A 17578-nucleotide genomic window follows, 5' to 3' on the forward strand; every position below is an offset into this window, starting at 1 on the left:
TTTGGGATTTATAAGCACTGAAAGGCATTATGATCTATCTGCATTGGTATAAAAGATGGAGGGTGCAGTGATTGGTGATGGAATAGGATGGAGGGGGGTCAAGATCAAGGACAGAGGACAAAGCCCAGGATAGAGGGGGGGGGTGTCAAGATCAAGGATAGAGGACAAAGCCTGATCATGAGCATATCACTTCATTAAGGAGAGAAGCCAAGAATAGAGTAATGGGCTAAAAGTTGTCACAGGATTTTGACTGAACAAGTTCCCCCAAAGATATTTTTACAATGATATCGAGGGGTGGCATTCAGAGGACCTGGAGATATTTTCTGAGAAAGTCCACTTGTTCCCAAGTCCACTTGTACTTTGCCTTCAAGGGTCCTGTAAATCCATGAAGTTGAGTCTTTGGGTACTCTCCGCACTTTTGCTGAGTAACCCGGTGTGTGCTCCATCATTTACATGCTTCTGAATCTCCCAGGATTCTCAGAATCGCTTTTAGCTAATATTATCTTGAAAACTTTTGGATTTGGTATGGCCAAGACTATTTTCTTCTGGAAAATATTGCATCGTAAATTTAGCCTGTATCTTTTGCATAAATGAAAGAGTTAGACCCACCAGGTCAGCCATATGCTAGGTGTTCTCAACAATGCTGAAATCATAGGCAGTTTATGGGCAGCCTGAGAATCAGATAAGCTTGGTGAATGCTGTTGTAGATTAAACCTTAGGATGCTCTGGCCCAAGGAATAAAAGTCTAGGGGATTTTTCACAAGGGACAAGTGACCCTTCACTGTCCTGGACTCAGCAGTTCTAATCCACCAGCTGTTCCACTACATACAGAAAGATGGGGCTTTCTGCTCCCATAAAGATTTAGACTCTGGAGCTGCAGAAATCTGAAGATATAGTTATACCCTTTCCTTCAGGGTTGCTATGGGTTGGACTTGACTCTTTGGCTGTTTGGTTTGGTTTTATTATGGGATTTCATGTGCTTGCACTTCTGTGAGGTACTACCTCTGTTTTTCCTTCGCTCCTGTCCGTTCAGCATCCCTGTCTTTTGGAAGTTCCTTCCTCTAACTGGAAATAGACCCTCTTCTGAAATTATGAAACATCACGGCTTTGAATTGTCAAAAGATTTTTGTCTTTGTTTCAATAACTCAACTGGCAACAAAATCTGCTCTGAGCTAATGAGGAGCTCTGCAGTCTTTGGTGCACCCATGAATTGTTTGCGGAAATGCTGGTGTATTTGTTTATGGAGTGTTGTCTCATACCTTACTTAGAGATACAGGATTGCTACGTGTTTAAAATTTGGAAAAATGATGAATCTTAATGCATGTCTTGTCCAAAGGGTTTGGGTAAAGGAAGGTGCATTTGTGTTACCCTGAAAACACTTTACAGCGCATAGAAGATGAAAATAGTTTTATACCTATTGGGGGTGGGGTGGGATGAAGATGACATTTCCATCCTTTGAAAATGGTGCCATGAGCTAATGGAGAAAGCCATGAATGTCCACTAGACACAAGTGACTGAATCTGAAGTAAGTGCACTTGTAAAAATGTCAGCCTCGAACGAGACCGGGAAAAAATGGCGACTTGATAGGGCTCACCTGTCCGGAGCTCCTGCTGCCAGACCAGAAAATTGGGAGACTAAAGGAGGTACATTGGTACAGATGGCAACTGGAAACAGGAATCCAGGACAGATGACTCCTTCAGGACCAGTGGTGAGAGTAGCGATGCCTGGAGAGGGGAGGGAATGCTGGGTAGAAAGGGGAAATGGACTGCAAGAATCTACATATAGCCTCCTCCCTGGGGGATGGACAGCAGAGAAAGGGTGGGGGGAGTTGTCAGACAGTGTAACATATGACAAAATAATAATAATTTATGAATTATGAAGGGTTCATGAGGGAGGGGGGAGGGGGGAATGAACAACCGATATTAAGGGCTCAAATAGAAGGCAAATGTTTTGAGAATGATGATGGCAACAAATGTATATATGTGCTTGACACAATGGATGTATGTATGGACTGTGATAGGAATTGTACAAGCTCCCAATAAAATGATTTTTTTTTTTAAGTCAAAAAAAAAAAGATGTCATAACAAAATAAATAAACAATGTTGTAATTGAGGGGGAAAAAAGTCAGCCTCAACTTCGTTTTACAGGAAAGAGAACTTCAGAAGTTGTGAGAATAAATCAATACATGTAAGATTGAACCACCATTTAGGAATAGCTTTGTTCTAGTTTTGCCTTCCCAACTTGGAGGCTGGGTGTCTGCCTGGTCTTTCGGTCAACATCCTGCCTACTCCTCTACTTTCTTGACTATCTGGCTGTGAACAGCAGCTCTGTGACCAGGGACTCATGGCCTTCTCAGCAACTCCTTAGTCCAGGCTGCCTCTCGGATCCCCTTTCACCTGCTTCTCTGCACTTCTCATACACACCAACTTCTGCCTGCCGGAATCTGCCCCCGGGTACCCCTGCTATTGCCCCGGCCCTTTTTGTCTGGTTATCTCCAGAGTACTCAGGTCATCAGGGGTGGTTCTTTTTACCCTTTTGTTGAAGGGACGACATTTAGACAGCTTTGTTGAAACTTTATCTGCAAAATGGTCTTGTACCATGTCCTAAATACAACTTCAAGATCACATTAACAGCATGGCTCAGATGGGCATGTAGGCCTAGAGAAATAATTGAGTTTTGGTGGCATTTTAAATCTGAGCAGTGACTAATGATGCGAGTGGGATGTACACTCAGAATCACACAGAACCATTAATCTTCTCTCTCCCAGACAAGGCTGAAGAAGATGGCATTATCTGGAAGGCACATGTTTGGGTTTCAGAGATGAGCTGAGACACAGAGGAGATGATGTAAGGATGCCAGCTTCTGTTTTCTGAACTCTCCCTTCCCTTCCTTTCTTTCATTGCTTACTCACTCATCAATTTCTCCATCTAAAACATGGCTACAATATTAGTATCTTCCTTATAGGGCTGCTGTGAGAATTAATTGAGTTGGTACACATAGAGGCCTTTGTACACCTGGGCCAGGATAAATATTTTTTAAGTGTCTTACTACTTATGCCAATGTTATGTCAGACCCTGTTCTAGGCACTAGGGATACAAAAATTGGAAGCACAGTCCTTGTTCTTGGGTGTATCCAAATAGACAGGTGTTTGGCAGATCTGTTGGCCCAAACCGTGGACTCTGGCATGAATGATCTGGATTTGACAGCTAGGCCACTCCATGCCATCACTCATTAACTATGTGACCTTGAGCAAGTGACTTAATCTCTGTAGCTCTTCGTTTCCTCCTATGGAAAAATAATAATAATTTCTGACTCATAGGTTTGTTAGGAGGCTTATATTGCATAAACACAACTACAACATATATATACAAGTACAACAATATATTCTCAAGACATACTTTATTTATAGGCACAACTGATTTCAGGTCCTGATATGGTCCTTGAGCAGACTTGACATTAGGCTCCTCATTCCTATAGTATGGTGTTAACTGCAAGGCTCTGCATCTGGTGGCCAGGTAGTTTCTCAATCCAAATCAAGTACTTCTTTCTTTATGGTTTGGCTCAGCCTGAACAACTGATCTACTATATCTTGCCAGACACAGTGTGGTAAGACTGTCTGGTTTCAATAATCAAATCACACAATGCCTTGTCCTGTGTCTTCAATACTTCTTAAGCCTTTCAGATTCTCGGATTTATCATCTGTAACACGGGTTTAAGGTGGCTTAGCTGCAAACTGAAGTGTTAGCACTTTGACCCACCAGCTATTCCATGGGTAAAAGATAGGACAGGCTGCTTCTGTAAAGAGGCCAGTCTTAGCGACTCTATGGGACAGTCCTACTCTGTCTAAAAGGTCACTGTAAGTCAGAAGTGATTGGGGAGCAATGGGTTTGAATGTGGATGTTACAGTACCTAGTCCTGGTGGTGTAGTGGTTGAGCTGTTAACTGGAAGGTCAGCAGTTTGAAAACACCAGATACTCTGTGAAAGAAAGCTGAGGCTTTCTACTCCTATAAAGAATTATAGCCTTTATTCCTGTAAAGATTTACAAAAAGTCACAGGGGTAGTTCTGCTCTTCCAATAGGGAAGCTATGAGTTTGCATTGACTCGATGCCACTGAGTCTTTTTTTGTTTTGTTTTTACTGCGGTGGAGATAAAATAAGCCACTGTAGGCAACAGCAAACCTGCCTGGTGCATAGTCAGTGGTTCATTGTGTTGGGGGTGCAGTCAGTGGTCCATTGTGTTCGGGGCTCTTACTGTTGTTGCTGTTGATTAGGATTTGAGTCTTTACTTGGCGAAGTGCTTGGCACGGAGCTTCTCCCCACTCTAGTTTATTTTTACTACTCAAATGATTTATTTTAGCTATTAAACATTTTTTTTTTAATCATTAAAAGAGTAATGCATTCTCATGACTAGAAGAAAATATAGGAAATTATATTTTGGTTTGTTAATCTTCCACCTCCGGACAGGGTGGGAGCAATATTTCAGAGTAGGCAGTCACATTCATAAGAAATGATCAACAGAAACACTTTTCAATTATTGCTTTATCATTAATTGTTCCCCAAAGTGTATTGGCTAGAGTAATTAAGTTTATTCTTTCCCCTTGTAATTGCCATTGTTTTCGTTTTCCTCTTGTTTGAAGTTTAAGATGAAAATGAGACTCACTGATACAGTAATGTAGGACTGAAGTGGATCTACACGACCTGCCTGATTCTAATTGATTTCCGGCTTGATTCCACACTCAGTAATAGATGAAGCTGCTCTTTGGTGGGCATCCAATGAGTGGTGGCATAGTTGTGTTCTTGGCTGCTAACCAAAAGGCTGGGAGTTGCCAGGAACTGCTGCTGTAAGGATTACAGTTTAGAAAACCCTGGGAGGTGATTCTACTTGGCCACATGAGGTCTTTGTGAGTCAAATTTTGATTCCACTTCATCTAGCAGGACTTTATTGATGCCATGCTGAGCAAGCAGCACGCATTTTTCATGTATCTTCTCACTTACTCTTCCCCCAAGCTCCATGAAATGGGTGTTTCCTCATTTTGTGATGAACAAAACTTACCTCAGATTAGATACTTTACTCAAGGTCACGTAGTTAGAATTCAAACCAATGTCAAGATTGTATAAATGACTGGGTCTCCCCAACTGGACTAAACTAATGGATGAAAGCCCCCCCCCAAAAAAAATGGTTTCAACAATAAACTTGACTTAATAGTAAGTTGTGTAGAAACTACTAAGAAACAAACAGAATAAAACATAAATATGCAGATATTAAATTATTGCCATTCCCCCCCTTCCCAAAATCAATGGTTAAAAAAAGGCATACTTTTAAAGGGCTGAAAATCGAGTATGTCTTGGAGAATGAAGGTATATCCGAGTAAGCCATGGTATTTTCAATCACCTTATATACACCTGAAAGCTAGACAATGGGTGAGAAAGACCAAAGAAGAACTGATGCCCTTGAAACACAGTTCTAAAGAATATTGAATATATCATGCACTGCTAGAAGACGAAGCAAATTGATCTTGGAGGAAGTACAAGCAGAATGCTCCTTAGAAGCAAGGATGGTTCTTGGGGGCACCATCTCATATATTTTGGACTTATGGTCAGGAGAGAATAGACTTTGGAGAGAGACATCCTGCTTGGTAAAGTAGAGGGTCAATGAAGAAGCAGAAGCTTCTCAGAGATGGCTTGATACGGTGGCTGCACTAATGGGTTCAAGCACAGTAAGATTTATGAAGATGGGGTGATGATGAGTAAGAACTAACCCACGGACACCTAAAAGCCACAACCAAGGAGACCTTCCAGCATACGTTTCCAAACTCCGAGACATGTCACGACATGAGCACCCAAATCTGATCCTCTCTAATCTAATGTAGTTAGCCAAGGGGTTCATAAAAATTTGACCTCATTTAAATTGCAAGGTAGAAAAAGCTTCTAATAAACCAACATGCAAGAACATTTAAATATTGCCTAATGAGGAGCTTTGGAAACAGCTGAATGCAAATCACTTTCTAAATGTAGGTGCTCTTATCATTGATTGTAGAAGAAACATCATGCTAGACCTTCCTATTATTTCAGAAATGATGGTAGAAAGCCTGTATGCTCAAAATGATGAAAGCATTTAATACACGAAGGGAGAAAGTCTTGTTTCATTATACTCAGTGCTATGCCCCACAATGAACATGAGCTCCCTCAGGTTTCTCTAAACTTGATCCAAGTCTTTACTTTGTGTTATTAAAAAAAAAGTATTGGGGGCTTTTACAGCTCTTATAAAAATCCACACATGTATCCATTTTGTCAAACACATCTCTACATATGTTGTCATCATCATTCTCAAAACATTTTCTTTCTACTTGAGCCCCTGGTATCAGCTCCTCAATTTTTCACTCTCCCTCCCTCCCTCCTCCCCTATGTCCCCTTAATAATTTATAAATTCTTCTTCTTTTTTTGTCCCTGTCTTACACTGACTGCTGTCTCATTTCACCCACTTTTCAGCTGTCTGTCCCCCTGTGATGGGGCCCATATGTCGATCATTGTGATAAGTTCCCCTTTACTCCCCCCTTCCCCTACCCTTCCCCTCCTAGTATTGCTGCTCCCATTATTTTACTCATTTGAATTCACCTTGGACTTACTAAAGGAAAAGAGAGACCTTACTATAAATGGGAAAATGCACATTACAATAGTTTAATGGATAAAAACGGAAATTAAAGCAAAATCAACTCACTCCCAAGACACACCAGTAGGTAGCCAAGTATTTTATGAGGTGCCTGCAATGTATTATCATCAAGAAATAATAATTAAAACCATGGCCTGATTATGCCCTTCAGCTTGGGTTATGGTCATGCAGTATTTCAAAATTTTAATTCACAGTCAAAGCATTCTATAGAAAGGAAAGCCTATAAGGTAAACTTAGGATTTACCATGTTGCTCTGTATCCAAATATTCAATGAAGGTAGTTGCCCAATTAAAAGGAGATAAAAATTGTTATTTTTATGAGTGTCCTCCTCAGATGGCATGACTATCTTGGCAGCCACTTATTTACCACTTACACTTTCAGACATTCTCAAGTGACCCCGAAAGCTCTGCTGCTAAGAATTGCCACCCTGCCGAAAAGTGTGACTTAGAATTGCTTTCTTTTCGACAGCATTTTAGCCGATGCGGTAGAAGGAAGTCAGTGCAAATTGTGTGCGGCTCTATCTTTCATCCGAGAGAGAAAGAAAGTGTTCACCGGTGTTTTTCCATGTGTGTACAGGCAGAAGATCCGAAAATGGAGATTTTCCTGAGCCTGTGCCTTATAAGCATGTTGTGCTTCCTTTTAAGGCCATGAACTGTGCTTGTCTTTGCTCACCATTGTAATCTCATAACTCAGCACTGTGTCTGCTTATACTAAGTGCTCAATAAATATTTGCTATAAATTAAAAAAGAGGGTATAGTTAAGACCTTTCCATGTCTGGAAACGACACTGCCGCATCTTTTTTATGACTGCATTGGGTTCCATCTTGTGAATGTATTAGAATTTAACAAATTCCTCTTACTCATCTAGGATGTTAGAGGTTTTTCACTACAGGAGATGAAATAAACCTTCTTGAACAACATCTTTTCTTCCAGTCCACTTTGAGGAGTGAAACGATTGGTGAAAAGAGCAAACACATATCCAATAATTTGATAAGGATGTCTTCTTCCGATGATATCAAACACATCACTAGATGCACTTAAATATTTTACTCTGACACTAGCAAATGTATGAAAGCAAACATTTCTCCAAAGTCTCTAGGACTTGCAGGTCCTGGAGAAGAACTAGCGGGAACATGTGGATAGGGAGCCTTATTGGTCAATCATCAATCATCAGTGAGGTTTGAACGCTAATCATCAATGAGGTTTGCACTCTCTCAAATATGTACTCTATGAAATGAGTTATATTTCCACTTTTGGAAGTTGTAAAAGCTACTAGAATACACCCCTCTTCAATGTCAGTAACCAGCGATATGTACAATTATTTAAAGACCAGTCTTTAGGCAGTGAAAGTCCAACTCCTTTGTCAGTTGGGCTGAATAAAGCTTCAGGAGATGAAGGCATTTCATTGGGTGGAGCAGATCAGTAACTCATCCCAAATCTCATTTTAGAAAGTAAATACAGCTGGAGCAATAATGGATGTCCTAGAGGTGTCAGGTTAGAAAGGATTTAGCACCACACCACTGAGCTATAAATAAAAAAGACTCATTTTGAGGAGTTACTGTACATTCATTAGTGTCAAGGAAGGAATCTGAAAATAAAATAGCCATCAACCAGCAATTGCAGAGAGGGTAATGCTTCAGAATTCGACATTAGCAGAGAAAGCGGGGCTATGCGATCCGGAAATGGAAATGGAGAGGATTTTGCTCTCCACAATTATCTTTTGAAGTTATGAGAGAATGTTGCTTACCCTCTCTTGAACGTGACAGTTCCAACGTCTGAAGTCAAAGAGTGGCCATTGTACAGCTCAAGTATTTCAAGAAGCCTATGGAAATCTTTAAGGCAATTCATTTGGGCTCTCAATGGGTATAACATGATGGCAAACAATTTAATTTGAAGAAGCATGACAAAGGCAAAGCTACAAAAATTTAATAAAAACTTTATTATAATAGTAAGTTTAGTCAGTAGCAACAAACAAACAAAAACCCCAAACAGAAAACCTAAAAAAGTCCTAATGGATTAAAGGAGCCAACCAGGGTACGTACTCAGAGACAGTAAGAACAAAGCTTAAGCTCAAAGACAATATTCACCTACTCCTGAGACTGACAGCCACTGCCAAGGAAGATCCCAAAAGCAGAAAGCGAGACATGTGAATTTATTTCCCTCTGTCTAAAGTTGAAGGTTGTTAGTCCTGAATCTCTCAGTCCATAGTGGCACAACCAGTAAAGCACTGAATGAGTAGTCAAACATTCAGTGGTGGGACAAACTTACCAGAGGTGCCTCCAATGACAGACATGGCAATGATTTTGAAACTTCACAGCCCCGAAAACCTGATGGAGCCTTTTGAATGGACACACATGGACTCCTCACGAAAGGAGTTATAGGCAATCCATATCACAAGAGCTAAGATTCAAAGATGGAGGAGGACGAATTTAAACGTCCAAATCTCACAAGGCTTGCTTATTTTCCTGGGCCCTATGGAAAGGGGCAGTAAGGAGACAGTACGGATTGCTTCCCTAAACCTGATGTTGAGATTACTGTAGACAGGCCATCTTTAAGGAACCCTGAGGGTGTCGTCTGGTAAGTGTTTGACTGCTAACCACAAGGTAGGCAGTTCAAACCCATTAGCCCCCTCCCTGAGAGAAAGCCGAGGATTTCGACGCTGGTAAAGATTTATAGCTTCTGAAGCCCTCTATGTGACTATGAGTTGGGAAACCAGCTTGGGAAGGAGAAGCCATAGGAAACTGGATGACGAGGAACAGATGGAGTGAGCTACAGAGAAGAGTACAGCTGCAAGAGACACCAGAGACAAAGGAAGGCAGTTTTGGAAACCCACAGGGACAGTTCTCCCCTGTCCTAGAGAGTCGCTGTGTCTCAGAATCAATTTGATGAGAGGGCATTTGCTATTTTGGTTTAGTGATGTAGTGCTCCTATAGCAGAAAGACCCCCAGTAGGTAGCTTGAACAAACAAAGTTATTTTCTTACTGTTTGAGGCTAGAAGATTGAATCCCAGGTGGCAGCTCCATGGGAAGGCTTGCTTTCTCTGTCAGCTCTCAAGGAAGCCCCCAGTCTAAGGTGACCAGACGTCCCGATTTTTGGCATTTTTAAAAAGTCCCGATTTTTGGAAAGAATGCACGATAAGCTAGGGAACGGTCTATTTGGTCCATATAGACCAAGTTTTTAATCAAGACCCCCCTCTGCCCCCCCCTCCTCCCGCTGTCAATGGTGTCCGGCTTTAAATCTGGTCACCTTACCCTAGTCTCATCTAAACTTCTTCTGTTAGACCGTCTTCATGTGGCCTGGCATCTCTCTGTCGTCATCTCTGCTCCCTAGCTTGCTTATGCAAACTCTTTTATATCTTAAAAGAGATTGACTCAAACTACACCCTTTATTTATCCCGACGCATTGACAAAACAAAGACAACCCATTCTCCAATGGGATGATGCCCATGGGTATGAAGGCTAGCATTTAACATCTATCGTTGAGGGCAAGAGGTAGCACAGTTCAGTCTAGAGAATGCCGCAACCCTGGAATACAGTTGCTCATGTGGTGGTGACCCCCCCCCCCATCCACAAAACCATTTTTGTTGCTCCCTCAGAACTGTAATTTTGCTACTGTTATGAATTGGGAGACCCCTGTGAAAGAGTCATTGGGGGGGGGGGTGTCGCGACCCACAGGTTGAGAATGGCTGACCTATACCATGTCCTAATTTGTTGTAAATTTCTGTAGAGTCTGCTCTGATTCATAGCCACCTTACAGACAACAGAACCAAACCTTGCCCACTACTGGATCATCCTCACAAGGGTGGTTTTGTTTGAATCCTTTGCTGAGCCCACTATGTATTTTAAATACCTTCCAATCTATGGGGCTCCTCTCCCAGAATGATACTAGACAGTATTCTGTTGTGAGCCATAGGGTTTCAACTGACTAGTTGTCCAAAGTAGATCCTCAGGGCTTTCCTCCTAGTCTGTTTTAGTCTTGGAGCTGTGATCAAACATGTCCACCATGGCTGACTCTGTTGGCATCTGAAAGAGCCGTGACAGAGCTCCCCAGCATGACAACCGCACACCGGTCTCTACAGTATGACAAACTGACAGGTGGCTTGTAGGGACTCATTTTAGAGATGTTTAAAATCAATGGTCAGTAGTACAAAGTAGTCTAAATGAGTTGCATGGCTAACAAGCTAAATAAACTTGGAATTTGAAGACATATCCTTAGAACATCTCTTTTCTAACCCAGAGCTTATTCATAGCAAACTGTCTTTAACAAAAAATTCACCAAAAGGACTGCATTCAAATAGAACTTCAATTCATTGCCATAATGAATTTAATTTGTTTCTTGTATTAGTTAAGACAACACCAGTGACTGTAACAGATCCGTTCTGAACTTGCAGTGGTTAACTCAAGGAGCGTCTGCCTTACTTAACAGTTCCATGAGAGTGGTAGACCAGCTCCTCTGCCTTGTGCCTTGGCCACCCTGCAGCCAGCACTCCCACACTTGCTTGGTGCATGACACTCTTATTTTTTCAGTAATTTTTTTCATGGTGCTCTTAGGCTAAAGAAATATAGTTCTATTGATTAAATAGTTAACTCCAATTTGTTTTTATTTTTGAAAAGATTAGTAGTTATTTGAAAACAATTTGAACACACACACAAGAGGGAATATCCCCCCAAAAACTGGAATTTTTTTTCAAAGCTATATAGGTATTTAATTTTTTTTTTTTTTTTAACAAAACAACTTTATCACCTTCAACGTAATCTCCATTACACTTAATACAATTGTCAAATCTGCCAATCCATTATTGGAAACCTTTTTAAAAATTCATCTGTGATGGCTGAGAGCACCTCCCTCATTTTTTTCTTCCCCTCTTCTATGTTGTCAAATTATTGTCCTGTCATGTCCCTCTTCATTCATGGAAACAAAAAGAAGTCGCATGGAGCAAGCACAGGTGAGTCAGGTGCATGAAGCAAGAGATGCATACTGTTTTTTGTTGTTGTTTTTTGCCAAAAATGGGCACACTGAGATGGCTGCATGAGCAGCTGCATTGTCATGATGGCAAAACCAGTCCCCTATCTGCCACAAATCAGGCTTTTTTGGGTAGCACACTGTTATACTATCTTTTCAGAACCTCTAAATTACCAGTGCTCAACCTGTGGGTCACGACCCCTTTGGGGGTCGAACAACCCTTTCACAGGGGTTGCCTGACTCATAGCAGTAGACAATTAAAGTTATGAAGTAGCAACAAAAATAATTTTAAGGTTGGGGGAGGGAGTCACCACAACATGAGGAACTGTATTAAAGGGTCACGGCATTAGGAAGGTTGAGAACCACTGCTCAAAATAGGTTGCTTAATTAACAGTCTGACCTGGTGGAACAACTCTTATATGCACTATCCCCCTCACGGAAAAAAAAAAAAAAAAAGGAAAAAGAAGAAACAACAAATGAGCATCATCACTTGAGCTTTGATTTCACTTGACAAGCTTTTTTGGGGCTAGGTGACATGGCGTCTTCCACTGGCTTGATTGATGTTTGCTCTCAGGGTTGTAAGAATAGCACCATGTCTCGTCCCCAGTATGACCTCAGGGAAAAGTCTGGGTCGCTTTGGAGCTGTTCTTTCAAAGCACCGTATGTTTCCACTTAATGCTTTTTTTCCTAGTCAGTCAGAACCGGAGGCACACATTTCACAAATAACAGGCAAACAAATAGCCTCAGTCTTAAACAAACAAACAAACAAACAAACAGAACGTTACTAAGTTAAGGGATTCTGGCGGCACAATAGTGAAGCATCCAGCTGCCAAGCAAAGGTTTGGTTTTTCAAACTCAGAGAAAGGCCCAGCAAACAGGGATCTGGAGAGAATTTTTTTTAATTGGTTGTGGCTACATAACTGTAAACTCATTTTTTAAAATATAAAACCTTCTGTACACAGCCTTCCATCCACACTGGGCTCTACATTCACCACCACCACACTCGGAACTTCCAGGTGAAGCGTTCTGATATGGTGACCGTATCAAAGCTGGTGGTGCTCCACGAAGTGGAACTGTAATCAACAGAGATGCACTTCTCCAACATCGAAAGGCTTGGGAAAGTATGGTCGTACTGGTATTAAGTTACAAACAAATGTTTTAAGCATGTGTCATAGATCAGAGTATCTGGTAAAAACCCGAGGCATATTTTCACGTGGGAAACGTGAGTATAAAAGGGATTATTCTAGTGTTTATAACTGATGTCGGAGAGTTGGTTCAGTTTAGGATGTTTGCACCCCTCCCCGCAAATCTACCAGTCTTTCACGTGAGTTGTCCCTGGAGAAGTGTATCCTGTGGGGGGCAGCCCCAGCCTATCGCATAAGGCAGAGACACCGGAAGTACTCAGTTGTGCATCACTAGCAGCCAGTTCTCTCCTACGGTCCACAAAACCCAACCAAACTCCCTGCCGTTGGGTCGATTCCGACACATAGCAAGCCAAAGATAGGCAAATGAATACTTCAATTTGTAAAGCAGAGACCCGGTACGGCACAATTACTATAGTGTATAAGTTGGTTAAAAAAATTATCTAGACTAGCCAATTTCTTTTAAAAAAAATTAAACAGCTACGATCTATCAATTGTGGATATTTTTCTATAAAGAAAACAAAAAAAAAATATTTACAAACTAGTATGAACTTTCAGAGGTAAATGGAATGGGCTCATTAACATACCGTTGAAACGTACCTGAAAAGGATGTAAAACTCCAAACCCAAGTCACTGCCATCGGGTCCGTTGGGACTCAATAGTGAGCACATAGGACAGGAAGGATCGGATTGAACACTATGTACTTTAAGGAGCTTTCTTTTGTTTTTTGCTTCAGGTCATGAAAGTGAGACTTTATTGAGGGCCCAGGGTCATTGGGCTCCAGAGAAGCCCACCGGAAGGAGGCAGGAGAGCCGGTAGACAAGGACCCTTATTGGTCCTTCTTGGGATCCAGGTTGTTGGTAGGGCCACACTTCCTCTTGGGGCAGTTAACCACACGGGGGTGAAGGCGAGCATAACACTTGGCAGCAGATCATCTTGTCGTAGTTGTACTTCTGGGCCAGCTGGCACAGGGACGGTTCGATGATGCCACCACGCAGACGCAGCGCCAAGTGCAGGGTGGACTCTTTCTGGATGTTGCTGGCCATCCTCCAGCTGTTGGCCAGCAAAAATCAGACACTGCTGGTTCGGGTGAAGGCCTTCCTTGTCTTGAATTTTAGCTTTGACATTCTCCGTGGTGTCGCTGGGCTCAACCTCAAGGGTGATGGTCTTGCCCCTCAGGGTCTTCACAAAGATTTGCATCTCTGCTTTGGCTGCTCAGGCCACCTTGTGGACGAGGTAAAGAACCTAAAGTACACATAGGCAAACATTTCTTTTCTGGAGGAGAATACAAACGGTATCCTGGATTGCCAGAAGAACAGACAAATCTCCCTTGACAGACGTACAGTTAGAATTTCTGTAGAAGTGAGGATGGTGAGATTCTGTGTCTCTTACTTGGGATATCTTATCAGGACAAACCAGCCCATGGTAAAGGACATCGTGCTTGGTAAAATATAGGCGCAGTGGAAAAGGGGAAGACTCTTAATGAAATGGATTGGCTTTATGGCTGTAATTGGCAGACTGATTACAACAGTGGGCTCAAGCATAATCATTATGAGGCTGGCCCAGGACGGGGCAGTGCTTTGTCTTTTGTGGATGAAGTTATATGAGTCAGAGCCAATAGCAGGGAATCTAAGGAAAACAACAATTGTTGTTATTGGTTACCATTCATCCAGCTCCTCTTCATTCCACGTACCACCTCATCTTGTGTCATCTTCAGGATCCTTAGTATGTTGGAGTCCTTGTTGCAGGTACCATGTATGTTGAGTGCTTTTCAGCCTAAGGGGCTTGCCTGTCTAGCATTAGATCAGGCACAATTCTCTTGTCATGCTTAGGGTCACAGAAAGGTGAATAGGCCTTGGTCCCTACTCTGCTTTTGGTCTGGAAGCTCTGCTGATAGCTCTCTACTATAAGTGACCCTGTTGGTATTAGAAGTACCAGTAGCATAGCTTTCAGCATTATAGTAACACAGAAGTCACCATGGTGTCTAGGACATAGTCAATATTAAAAACTAGTTTCTGACCATTAGGCTTATGTTCCTTTTGCCACACTATACCCAGGCTGAAGAGCAATAAGGAATTATTATTTATTCACAAGTCTTAGCATTTTTGTTATACGAATGGAGCATTAAAATATTTATGCCTAATGGTCATTTGGGTGTATGCACAGTAATGTTTTCTAGGACTTCCTTAGTATTCCGAATTGTGGACCACCTTCTCTGAAATTCCAATCAATCTAAAATTAACTAACCCTGAGACAACAAGAATATAGATAAGCTGGTTCAAATATGTAATCATGAAAAGAGCCCTTATCATGAAAATGTAGCAGTTTTGACCACATTAACAGAGTAAAATGAAGGCTTATTCTCTGAACAGCTTCTGAAGGGATTACGGAGGAAAATAACCAATAAAAAAACACGTTTAAAGCAATGATAGAAAACATTTGTGTGTGTGTCCGTGTGTCTGGACTTTATAGAGAAGAATTTTCTACAAATATTTCTTCAGCCCACATCTAAATTATAAAGGGATATTTACAAACTATAAAGGAGAAAATATTTGAAACAAGGAGGAAGGAAATAAAATGTGGAAAATATGGCCCTGGTGATCGAAATGAAGCTGTGTGGTAGTTATATAATTGTCCATTTGAGAGGATTATGAGTGAAGTGGTGGAGTCTAGTTTGTCAATCGGATCATAGTCAATGAGGCTTCTGTGTGGGCATGGCCTTCTCCTGAGAATTCTGGGAAATCTAGTATTTCCTCCTTGGAGGTGGGAGACTCTGCTCACTCTCTGGGGGACATAGGAGCTGATAAGACACATGGACCCACCCTGATGCAGAGACCCCTGCCAGCACTGAGATGTTTCCAATGACACTGGATCCAAAGAGTTTCTACCCATTGGCCTGTGATCTTCTACATTCGGCATCATTACATGTGTTTCATGAGTCTGAAGAGGACTTTCTAGATTGATATCGGACATATGGGCTAATATCGGACTTATGGACTTGATCTGGACTGGGCTGGGATGTTTTCTCAATGTTCAATTGCGCTTGTATATAAATCTCTTTCTTATACACATATATGTGTCCATGGATTTGTTTCTCTAGTCTACGCAGACGAACATAAGCTGGCAATCTAATGGCAGAATTTTCCAAGACCAACAACTTGTTAATAGAAAATACATTTTTCAACAACCTAAAAAACAACTAGATATATGTAATTTTCCAGATGGAATACACAGAAAGCAAATTGAATACAATGGAGAAACTCGATGATGAATTCAAAGAGCTGAACAGAAAATTTCAAGGGCAGCCCAAGAATACAAAGTCAAATGTGATCATGACGTGTACAAACACATCGTAGAGTTAGGAAAACAAAAGGAGGAATACGATCCTCATGTCTTAAACAGAAAGAAGTGAGGAAACAATCAAGCCTCATGCAGCAATATTGAGAGCGTCTATGGGAAAATATTAAATAATGCAAGAAGCATCAAAAGAAGATGAAAAGAATAGAGAGAGTCACTTCCTCCAAACACCCCCAACTCCCCCCACCCAAACTAGTCCACATTCCATCATGTCAAGAAGTAGCCTATGAACAAGAACCAATGTGGCTGAAAGGATAAGGTCAAGTTGTACTAAAAACACTAGCCAAAAAGGAAACTCCAAGAAAGGACAGAATATCAATGGAAATGGTTCAGCAAGGTGCTGAAGCACTGGAAGTACTCCCTGATGTATTGCAAGACATTGGGAAGGCAGCTACTTGGCCAAGTGACTGGAAGAGATCCATATTTTACCCACTCTCCCCAACAGAATGATCAAATTATAGAATATGATTGATATTATATTCAAGTAAATGTTTGCTGAGATCATTCGACAATGGTTGCATCAATACATTATTGACAGATGGCTGCCAGAGATTCAGGTCAGATTCAGAAGAGAACATGGAGCAAGGGATATCATTTCTGATGTAAGATTGATCTTGGCTGAAAGCAGAGAGTATTAGAAAGATGTTTACTTGTGTTTTATTGTTTAGGCAAAGGCACTGGGAAATGTGCACTAAAACAAGGTATAGAGACCCTTGAGAAGAATGGGGTCCCGGGACACTGTTGTGCTCATGTGGGGCCTACACTTGGATCATGAGGCAGTTGGTCAATCAAAGCAAAAACATATACATGGTTTAAAATTGGGAAAAAATTATGTCAGTGTTCTATCCTTTCACCATACTTATTCAATCTGTATACTGAGCTATTCATCAAAGAAGCTGGATTATACGAAGAGGAATATCACATCAGTATTAAAGGAAGATTATCAACAACCTGCAACATGCAGATGACCAACCTTGCTTGCAGAAAGTGAGGAGGACTTGCAGCTCGTGCTGATGAAGAGCGAGGATTGCAGCTGTAATATGGGTTCCCACTGTCAATTGAAACCCAAGTCTTCACAACTGGACCAGTAAGTAACATCATGATAAATGGGAAAAAAAAAGATGGACGTCAAGAATTTCATCTTGCTTGCCACCACAATCAATGCTCATGGAAGCAGCACTCAGGAGATCAAAGGACACATCAATCATTGCAAATAAGCACATCTTCCCTAGGGGGGTAAACAACAGAAACCGTGGGGGGAAGGGAGACAGTGGTCAGTTTAAGATATGAAAATAATAATAATTTATAATTTATCAAGGGTTCACAAGGGTGGGAATGGGGAAGGAGGGGCAAAAAGGAGCGGATGCTGAGGGCTCAAATAGAAAGTAAATGTTTAGAAAATACTGATGGCAACATATGTACACATATGCTTGATACAATTGATGTGT

At 41.4% G+C, this 17578-nt stretch overlaps 1 pseudogene; it reads right to left on the reverse strand.

The window, feature by feature from the left end:
- Nucleotides 1-13602: 13602 nt before the first annotated feature.
- Nucleotides 13603-13979, reverse strand: LOC101641966 (annotated as a pseudogene).
- Between the last annotated feature and the right edge of the window lie 3599 nt (nt 13980-17578).

The sequence above is a fragment of the Echinops telfairi genome, unplaced genomic scaffold (genome assembly GCF_000313985.2).
Source record: "Echinops telfairi isolate 266 unplaced genomic scaffold, ASM31398v2 ScPeMD7_11;HRSCAF=52, whole genome shotgun sequence".
Taxonomy (NCBI): Eukaryota; Metazoa; Chordata; class Mammalia; order Afrosoricida; family Tenrecidae; genus Echinops; species Echinops telfairi.